At 41.5% G+C, this 10,962-nt stretch overlaps 1 non-coding gene across 1 annotated transcript; it reads right to left on the minus strand.

Moving 5' to 3' along the window:
• Positions 1-2,131: 2,131 nt before the first annotated feature.
• LOC130462230 (small nucleolar RNA R71) lies at positions 2,132-2,237 on the minus strand. The gene has a single exon (XR_008922341.1). It is a non-coding gene; the product is annotated as a small nucleolar RNA R71 (small nucleolar RNA).
• Between the last annotated feature and the right edge of the window lie 8,725 nt (positions 2,238-10,962).

Consider the following 10,962-nt stretch of genomic DNA (forward strand, 5'->3'; position numbering starts at 1 on the left):
CGCACGGAATTTATGTGCGTTCGCACGGGTCAGCAAAGTTGCCTCCAAAGTCAAGCGGGTTCGTGTGCTTGTGCCCCAGAAGTGCGTGTTCGCACAAATTTGGAAAATCGATGCAGGAACTATATGGAAATTTTGTGCGATCGCACCACAGAGGAGCTCGCTCGCACGGAATTTCGGTGGGCTCGCACTGAATTCCTGTGCGAGCACATGAGGATTTATGGAGATTTGGCCAAGTTAGAACCGTGCGATCGCACGGTTGCTGAACACGATCGCACGGCACGAAGGAGGAGAATCGTCGCTGAGCTCGTTCGCATGGATCACAGCACGATCGCAATGGTGCGATCGCAGCTGGGTATGCCCGTTCGCACAGCTGCGCGAGATTCAGTTTTCGAGTTTAAATCTCTTATTTTCGGGGTTTAGTATAAATAGAATTTTCTTTATTTTCATTAACAATTAATTTCAGAAATAGATTTTAGGAGTTTTTTAGATATTTTGCTCTTCAATCTAGTGTTCTAGAGAGAGAAACGCATTGATTTTCAAGGTTCAATTCTGTAATTCCTTCAACTCTTCTCCTTTTCTTGCAATTTAATTCTTAGTTTCTTAATTCTTGCTCTTGCTTTGTTGTTGATTGTTCTTCAATTCCTTAATTTCTTGAATTCTTGATTTCATTGATTGAAGTTACTTTTATTTTCAATTTGTGATTTGATTGTGCAATTGAACTCTTAATTCTCTTCTCCTACTCCTTCAATATCATGCTTGCTAGCTTATTCTTAATGAATTGCTTGATTTCTAGAATGACTAGTGAGTAGAATTAGGTTAGGGTAAGGGGAGAATCTATGGGCTTAATTAGGGAATATTGTTGATTGATTATTGGTTTATTCATGTGATTAAATATGATTTGATGATAGGATATCCATGCTAGTTGAGTGGTACTTGCAAATGCTATTCGATTAGAGTCACGTGGAACCATAGGATAGGTTTGGCGAGAGATTGTGGGCCTATCTTGTGTGATCAAATGGCGGTGCCTATTATATGCTAGTTAGTTTAATCTAGGATTAGGCGAAAGATCTTCCATGGATTAGACGCTTAGTGTTCCCTATCCGAGAGGTGGCAGGTTCGTCTTTAGATGTCATTTGCCTAATCACCATTTCGTTGCATGATCACCATTGCTAGATAGTTGAATTCATTTCCCCCGGTTTCCCTAGCCTATCCCCGACTCCCTAACGTTTCCCTTTCTTGATTCAATTTAGCATAATTCTTCGTTTTTAGATTCTTAAAAGTGACAATTCAAAACCAAATCCTTGTTCGAACTAGATTGACTTTCAATCTCAATAACCACCGTTTTTTTGGGACGATCCCTTTGCTTACCGCTAGCCGGTAGTTGAGTGGTTTTATAAATATTGTTTGCATAGGTTGTTTTCTATCAACGACGGAAAACACGCCTATCAAAATGGCGCCGTTGCCGGGGAACGGTTGTTGTTTTTTAGTTTTAGTTGAGACTAGTTCATCATTAGAAAATACAAAAACATTGCAATTTCGCTTAGCTTTCTTTTTCCTTGGCATTGCTCACGGTTTTTCTTGAGTTTTATGCTTGTTAGGGGGCGTGCTCGTCAAAGGATCCTCCATCCTCTTGACCTTTAGTTGGAGAGGACACTTAGGAGACAAAGGCGTGTACGATCTAGCTCATCAAGCAATAACAGATTCGCTTCATTGAGTGTTGGTGAGGAACAACAAGAGAGTGAGCAAGTGTTTGGGAACATGGCGCTCCCGGTTAAGAACTTGGGAATACCGGGGGCATTCGAAGCTACATGTGGTATTCAAGCCCCAACAACGGGTGCCAACAACTTTGAGATCAAGCCCGCCTTGATCAATTTGGTGCAAAGCCACCCCTTTTGTGGGAAGAGTAATGAATCACCTCACGAACATCTCAAACAGTTCGAGCACTATTGTGACACAATCAAGCACAATGGTGTCACGTCGGATTATGTGAGGTTGACATTGTTTGGGTTCTCTCTACTTGGGCGAGCGAGTGATTGGCTTGACAAGGAGGTCAAGCCCAACTCACTTCGCACTTGGACCGAAGTGACAAGTGCATTCTTAAACAAGTTCTATTCGCATGGGAAGACGGCGGAGTGTCGCCATAAGATCCAATCCTTTGAGCAAAAGAGAGATGAGTCACTCTTCGAAGCTTGGGATCGTTATAAGGAGTACTAAAGGGAATGCCCTCACCATGGGATTCCTAAATGGTTGTTGCTCCAAACATTTTACTTGGGGTTGAGTCCAAGTTCGAAGACAAGTCTTGATGCGGGCGCGGGAGGCCCCATTATGAATAAAACTGAGGATCAAATAGAGGAAATCATTGAGGATGTAGTTCAAAACTACCAATCTTAGCATGTAGGCACAAGGAATTATGATGGCAAAGGTAGGAGTGAAGATGGTAAGGGTTCGGTGTACGCCATAGAGCAAGCACGGATGATAGAGAAGCTTACCTCACGCTTGGAGAAGCTCGAAAACACACCGAGCCAACCGCCATCACCGTCTACAATCCCTCCTCCCTCGGCCACTCTTCTCTCTAAGGGGAAGGGCAAGGTTAGTTCTTATGGCTCAATGCCTCCGGGCACATTCTTTGGTGAAAATTGCCAAGACTATAGTCATTCCCCCGATACATGCCCCTTAGTTCATAACTTGTCATTTGTGGATTATGGCCCTTCGTATGAAGGCGAGTTTGATGTAGAGTATGCTAATGCCATTAATGAGAGGTCTAGGAATGATAACCCTAACAATCCTAATTTTTCTAGGCAACCTAGAGGGCCCTCCATGTATGGTCCCCACCAAGGCTATGGCCAAGGAAGTGGGTATGATAGCCAAAATCGAGGTGGCTATAGAGCACAAGGCTATCAAAGCCAAGCGCCCTATGGTCAAGCTCAAGGTTTTGGCAATCAAGGGAGTTATAATCCCAACCATCAAGGTGGAGGGGGTTATAACTACTCTTATGGGCAATTTAGGGGTGCCTCAAGTGGGGGTTATCCTTTGAACTCGGGAGGTCCTTATGTTGCATCTCAATTTCCACCTCCCGGATTCAATGGACCGAGGACCTTTGGCAACCAATATCAAGCAAACCTTAGTAGTTATGGCGTTGCACCTCCACCACTCCCGCCTCTCAAGTCTAATCTTGAGGCTCTCATGGAGTCGTTTGTGGGGGCGCAAGCCAAGAAGAATGTCGAGTTTGAGGATGGATTCACACAATCCAACACTCACTTGAAGATGATTGAGACCCAACTTGCTCAACTAGCTAGCACTATCAAAGAGCAACAAGTGCATACAAGTCTCCCACCCCAAGGTCAACCTCCTAAGCAATTGTATGCCATTGTGACAAGGAGTGGGAAGACCTTAGATGATAGTGCTACGCATGTTGAAGCTCCTAGCTCTAGGGGTGAGAGTTCTATGAGAAATGAGTCCTCGGACCGTGATGATGCGGAAGAGAAGTCTCGTGTCGACGACATGAGTGATGGTGATAAGTCGAAGGAGACTCCTCTTCCTCCTCTCCCAACTCCTTTTTCCCCCTATCCCCATAGACACAAACGGGATGTGAAATTCGCAAAATTTCTTGTGATTCTTCGACAATTGTATGTCACTATCCCCTTTACGGATGCTTTGAAACAAATGCCTTCTTATACGAGATTTCTCAAGGAAATCTTGAGTGGGAAGCGATATCTTGACGTAAAGGAGACGGTGAACCTCACCGAGAATTGTAGTGCTATCATTCTTAACAAAACGCCACCCAAACTCAAAGACCCGGGAAGTTTTTCTATCCCTTGTGCTATTAAGGAGCTTGAAATAAGCAATGCCTTGTGTGATTTGGGTGCTAGCGTTAGTATACTACCTTATTCGGTGTTTGCCAAGCTTGACGTTGGAGATCTTGTCCCAACCAACATCACCTTGCAACTTGCCGACCGTTCGGTCAAGTATCCTATTGGCAAGGTTGAGGATGTTCCCCTAGTTGTTGGCGAGCTTACTTTCCTTGTGGATTTCGTCGTCTTGGACATTGATGAGGATGCCTATACCCCAATTATCTTGGGGAGGCCATTTTTGGCCACCGCGGGTGCTCTTATCGATGTGCAAGAAGGACTAATCACTTTGAAAGCGGGAGACGCCAAGGATAGTTTCAAGCTTGCAATTGATGAACATTGTTGCTCTAAAATGAAAAGTTGCATGAAAATTGACACTCTTGCTTGTGTTGAGAACAATCACTCTTGTGGTAATTCTTCTAACAATTTTCATGTTTCTAAGTGTGCTAATGACCTTTCTAGGTCCTCTCTTGATGACAAGAATGTCCATGGAGTCCCAAAGGCGCTTGGGGATGAGCTTGAAGATGTTGTAACCATCCCCGAGATATTTGAAATGCATGTTGATGATGATAATGGAGCTAAACCCTCCAAAGTGTTTCATGGATTGGCTAAGAAAGCCAAGAAGTCAGCTAAGAGTCCATCGAGTCCCGAGGAGGGGCATGTTGGTGGATTATTTGGTTTCCGCCTCTTGAATGGTGATGTTGGTAAGATCTTTGTGCCCAAAGGGGCAAAGAAATGCATGTTGACTAGTGTTGACCCTAGGTTGGTTGTGTTCGACCCCCCTTGACCTTTTTGGGGGGTCCGTCAAGCTAATGGCGTTAAACGAGCGCTACCGGGAGGCAACCCGTGTATTGATCTCATTCTTGTCCCCCCATGAGCTTTGGGGGTATTCGTCAAGCTAATAACGTTAAACGAGCGCTACCCGGGAGGCAACCCGGTTGTCTAACTCTTGTCCTAATTTGTTTTTTGTTCATTAATTTTTGTTTTCATAGTTTTACTTTTCCTTTTATTAAATAAATATGATGAGATGGGGGTGCATTAGTCGAGCAAGGCCAAAAGTCATTATTCCATTTCTGTGCGATCGCACAACTGATTCGTGCGGTCGCACAAAACAGGAAATTTGAGACAGTAGCTCCCAGCAGTTTCGTGCGATCGTGCTCGCATTCTGTGCGATCGAGCTCGAACCGTGCGATCGCACGGAAATTTCGTGCGCTCGCATGGGTCGGGCAACCCGGATCTGCGATCGTGTTATCAGGAAACACACCCCTTTCTTTTTCATTTCTTACTTTCATTTTTCATTTCTTCACCATCTCTCCACTTTTCTCTCTACTCAAACTCCTCAAATCCCATTTCCTACTCAATCCCACTCACACATTTCACTCTAAATCACTCACATTCACAAATTCATCTTCTTCCCTCACTTCAAAACCAATAATTTCAGATTTTTTCTCAAAAACCCCCAATTTCTAGGGTTTGTGTGAACTTTGATTTAGTGATTCCTTGTTGCAATTGGAGCTTTGGAGTTTGCTTTTGGGTGATCTTGTCTCCCTCCCTTACTTGTGGTGACGATTTCTAACCCTTCTTTCTCCATTTTCTTTACATTTAGGCTGATTGTTCATATTATTTGAGTGAAATTCTGAAATTTTTGATTTTGATTGTTTGGATTTGCATGTTTGTTTTTGTGTTTATTCCTTGATAGTCTAGACTTGCTATGCTTGTTTCATTGTTAATATTTGTAAAGACTAGTCTATTGGTAGATTTTTGGTGAAATGTTGGTGGAATTCTAGTTGGGTTGTTGTTTTTGGTTGATGAGGATTGTTTGGAGTACTCTTGTTCACATTGAACTTAAGTGGTGAATTGGTACTTGTTTGTGATAGTTTTAATGGTAGAATGTAGTCTTTTTGACTAACATAGTTTTCCCTTTTGTTTTGGATTATGTTTCTTTTCTTGCTTGTGTGTAGATTTTTGCTCCCTAAGGCTCATCATGATGACAAAACGATCAAAGAAGGGACCTGTTAGGTTATGATTCATATGACAAAACATAAATCATGCGAAAAAACCATAAAGCCAGGAAAACATATTATTTACACATAATCATTTAGCATAGTTTAGATGCATACACTTTGTAGCGTGCCCTCCCTAGCTGCGCCAGAACCGAACAAGAACAAGTCTTTAGGACTCCAAGTGTCGTCCCTCCGAAGATAGTCCACAGCACGTCCGGATCTGCCTTAAGCTTGACCAACTAGAATCGCCCTTAAGATAGTATAGATTTCGGCTAAATAGGGGCAAGAGAGTGGCTGATTTTTCTTGAAAATCTTACCTTTGAATACTTCAATTGTATCTATAAATTATGACCCTAGGCACCTATTTATAGAGGTATGGAAAAGGAATTATAATCCTAATAGGATTTGGATTTATTAATTAGAATCCTATTTGAACTCTAAATAATAAATTTAGTCTATTAGGATTAGGATTTAATCAATACACGAATTTCGATAGGATCAGGATTCGTTACGAACATGAGCATCGTATGGCCACGAGCATTGCACCACCCGCGCAGGCCTTGCGGCCCACACGAGAAGTCGCTGCTCGCAGCCCAACAGCACGCTCAGCGTGCACGCGCCAAGGCCTTGCTGGGCTTGGCCTTGCGCTGGGCCTGGCGAGGCTGTGGCAGCTCCATGCTGGGCGCTCGGCTTGCTGGGCGCGGGCCTGGCTTCGTGCTGGGCCTTCGTCTAGCAAGCCTCGTCCGATGCTAATTCGTACGATGCCCTTCCGATTAAATTCCCGGTTCCTGAATTCATTTCCGATACGAACAATATTTAATATTTCCGATTCCGGAATTAATTTCCGTTTCGAACAAATATTTAATATTTCCGATTCCGATAATATTTCCGATTCTGACAATATTTCCGTTTCCGGCAATATTTCCGATTCCGGTAATATTTCCATTTCCAATAATATTTTCCGATACGTACCATGTTTCCGTTTCCGGCAACATCTACGACTTGGAAAATATTTATATTTCCGATACGATCCATATTTCCGTTTTTGGCAATATCATCGTTTCCGGAGTATTCATTTTTTCCTTGTGACGATCTCAGCTCCCACTGAAACCAAGATCCGTCGATTCCGAATATCCATAGATGGAGTATTTAATGACATTAAATACTTGATCCGTTTACGTGTTATTTGTGTGACCCTACGGGTTCAGTCAAGAGTAAGTTGTGGACTAATGTCATTAATTCCACTTGAACTGAAGCGACCTCTAGCTAGGCATTCAGCTCACTTGATCTCACTGAATTATTAACTTGTTAATTAATACTGAACCGCATTTATTAGACTTAATATTATATGCATACTTGGACTAAGGGCATTATTTCCTTCAGTCTCCCACTTGTCCTTAGGGACAAGTGTGCATTTCCTAATTCCTTTGTCGCTCGATGCTTGCTCTTGAACATAAGGTAAGAGTTATCATCTTTATTATGTCCAGAGGTGTTTCTCGGTTTCAGAGTTCAACTGATCAAATAAACAGATAATCATAGCCTATGATTCATCCGAGCACGGCCATGCATTACACAGTTTCTAGCTCTCCGAGTGGCCTTGTACAACTTTTAAGCATCTCATCCCGATTTATGGGAGGACAATCCCAATCTTGTGATCTTGAGATTAGACTTCGTTTGATAGGTGATTACCTGAGCGTTGCCTTTATAGCCTCCTTTTACGGTGCGACGGTTGGTCAACGTCAAAGCAACCAGTTCTCAAACAAGTATTCTCAAATCACTCAGGTATTGAGGATTTAGTGTCTAATAATTTTAATGAAATTTACTTATGACAGATTTGTTAGGTTATGATACATATGACAATTCATAAATCATGCGGAAAAACCATTTAGCCAGGAATACATATTATTTACACATAATCATATAGCATAGTTTAGATGCATACTCTTTGTTGCGTGCCTTCCCTAGCTGCGCCCGAACCGAACAAGAACAAGTCTTTAGGACTCCAAGTGTCGTCCCTCCGTAGATAGTCCACAGCACGTCCGGATCCGCCTTAAGATTGACCAACTAGAATCGCCTTTAAGGTACTAATAATTTTCGGCACTTTTAGGCAAGGAATGTGTCTGAATTTTTCTCTCAAAAACTCACTTTGAATACTTGAAAACTTGTTATAAACTGTGAACCCAGGCCACATATTTATAGGGGTATGGAAAGAGAATTGGAATCCTATTAGGATACGAATTAATTAAATTAGAATCATAATGAAACTCTTATTTAATTAATTTATCAAATAGAATTAGGAATTTAATCATTAAACGAATCCTGTACGTTTTAGGTTTCGTATATGAACACAAACACCCACGCACGCACAGCAGCCCACGAGGGGCGCCATGCGCGCGCGCGCACAACCCGAGCATCGCAGCCCACGACTGCCGCAGCCTTGGGCGCGCGCTGGGCCTGCCTTGCGGTGGGCCTGGCGCAGCCTTGGGCTGGCGTGTTGTGGCGCGCGTTTCCATTGCTGGACGTGGGTCTGGCTTCGTGCTAGGCCTTCGTCTAGCAAGCTCGTCCGATGCTAATTCGTACGACGCGCTTCCGATTAATTTTCCGATTCCGGAATTCATTTCCGATACGAACAATATTTAACATTTCCGATTCCGGAATTAATTTCCGTTTCGAACAAATATTTAATATTTCCGTTTCCGGAATTATTTTCCGATTCCGATAATATTTCCGATTCAGACAATCTTTCCGTTTCCGGCAATATTTCCGATTCCGGCAATATTTCCATTTCCGATAATATTTTCCGATACGTACCATGTTTCCGTTTCCGGTAACATCTACGACTTGGATAATATTTATATTTCCGATATGATCCATATTTCCGTTTCCGGCAATATCATCATTTCCGGAGTATTCATTTCTTGCCTGTGACGATCTCAGCTCCCACTGAAACCAAGATCCGTTGATTCCGAATATCCATAGATGGAGTATTTAATGCCATTAAATACTTGATCCGTTTACGTACTATTTGTGTGACCCTACGGGTTCAGTCAAGAGTAAGCTGTGGATTAATATCATTAATTCCACTTGAACTGAAGCGGCCTCTAGCTAGGCATTCAGCTCACTTGATCTCACTGAATTATTAACTTGTTAATTAATACTGAACCGCATTTATTAGACTTAACATTGAATGCATACTTGGACCAAGGGCATTATTTCCTTCAGTCTCCCACTTGTCCTTAGGGACAAGTGTGCATTTCCTAATTCCTTTGTCGCTCGATGCTTGCTCTTGAACATAAGGTAAGAGTTGTCATCCTTATTATGTCCAGAGGTGTTCCTCGGTTTCAGAGTTCAACTGATCAAATAAACAGATAATCATAGCCTATGATTCATCCGAGCACGGCCATGCATTTCACAGTTTCTAGCTCTCCGAGTGGCCTTGTACAACTTTTAAGCATCTCATCCCGATTTGTGGGAGGATAATCCCAATCTTGCGATCTTGAGATTAGACTTCGTTTGATAGGTGATTACCTGAGCGTTGCCTTTATAGCCTCCTTTTACGGTGCGACGGTTGGTCAACGTCAAAGCAACCAGTTCTCAAACAAGTAATCTCAAATCACTCAGGTATTGAGGATTTAGTGTCTAATAATTTTAATGAAATTTACTTATGACAGATTTTCATCTCTTACAGTAAAGTTTCATAGGTCTTGTCCGATACTAGTCTTCCCAAAGTAAGTATCTATGCAAATGATTATGACATTGCCATGTCCACATAGTTCAAGAAACAGAACTACTAGTCATCTTGCATTCTAATCGTCTAACGTTTTCTATGCGTCCAATTTTATAGAAAACTCCGACTAGGGACCATTTTCAACCTTTGACATTCAAGTTCACTTGATAGACATTTCTTAGTCACAGGACTGGTCCTGACAGTCTATCTTGAATATATCGTCAAATTGAAGGGACTCATCATTTAATACTAAACCAAGATTAAATGGAATATGAAAATACATTTCATATATGATAAATGTTCAACCCCTAATGTTTTACAACCATGGGCCTCGAACCCATTTTTAAAGCATTTCATGGAATTCAAAGCTACGCTTGATTTCCAGTGCTACAATGTGAGTGTTGCTTCTCACTTGTTGCATAGGTTTAGTTATCATGTTTTGCCAATCTTAATATCTTTTTCATCGAATGTTCTTCGAGATAGATGATAAGATCTTTTGAGTATGTTTATTTTGTGATCTAGTCTTTCTCGCTACAATGGTGGTTCGACGCATTTCTCAATGAAGAACCATCAAGTTAGCAGACCTTTTTCTTGCTTCAAGAGTGGTTCTACGCATTTTTCAATGAAGAACCATCAAGCCAGCAGATAGGTGATCTTCCCAAGTTCAGTGAAGAACTCTTTAACATAAACAACCCTGTTTTATTGCTTCTTAGGCAATAAGTACTTTTACTTCAACTGTTTAGGTTGCTAGTGATGCTTTGTTTGGATTTGCTTATCCAAGCAGTTCACAGATATGTGGAAGACTTTCCAGCTGTATCTTAGAACATAGAAATTAATATTTTAATTTCCCACGCAACAACTCATGGTCTCCAATCCATGTTGCCATTTCGAAACACGATGCTCTTTAGCTCGTCCTTGTCAATGGTTAACTCCAAAGGGTCTTGCTTGATCCTTTGCTAGTGTTTATGCGTGTAGCATCAATATTTAGCATATCTTTATTTCCTTGAATCAAGAACTATTCCTATGTACCTTTTCAAGTACCATAAGTATTCTTGATCTCAATCTAGTTGATCTTCACTTAGATCAATAGAGACTGGTACATGTTCGTCATGCCTAAAGTTATACGATACGTTTTTGGCGATCCTCATATTATATCATACATGATAAATTCTTTTGCAGAATAATTCTCAATTGAATTGTATTCATGTAACTTTAGCTCATTCAATTTCAGTAGATACTGAATCCAGCTAAATTCTTTGACATATAATATAGGTCAAGAATCTCACTTAGATCCTTTGATGTTTTAACTTAGTAAATGTTTATACATAGTTCAAACATTCTTTTACTTAGATTTATTCACATTGGTCGAATATCTCCAATGGAG

Source organism: Spinacia oleracea, chromosome 5 (assembly GCF_020520425.1).
Source record: "Spinacia oleracea cultivar Varoflay chromosome 5, BTI_SOV_V1, whole genome shotgun sequence".
In the NCBI taxonomy this organism is placed as follows: domain Eukaryota; kingdom Viridiplantae; phylum Streptophyta; class Magnoliopsida; order Caryophyllales; family Amaranthaceae; genus Spinacia; species Spinacia oleracea.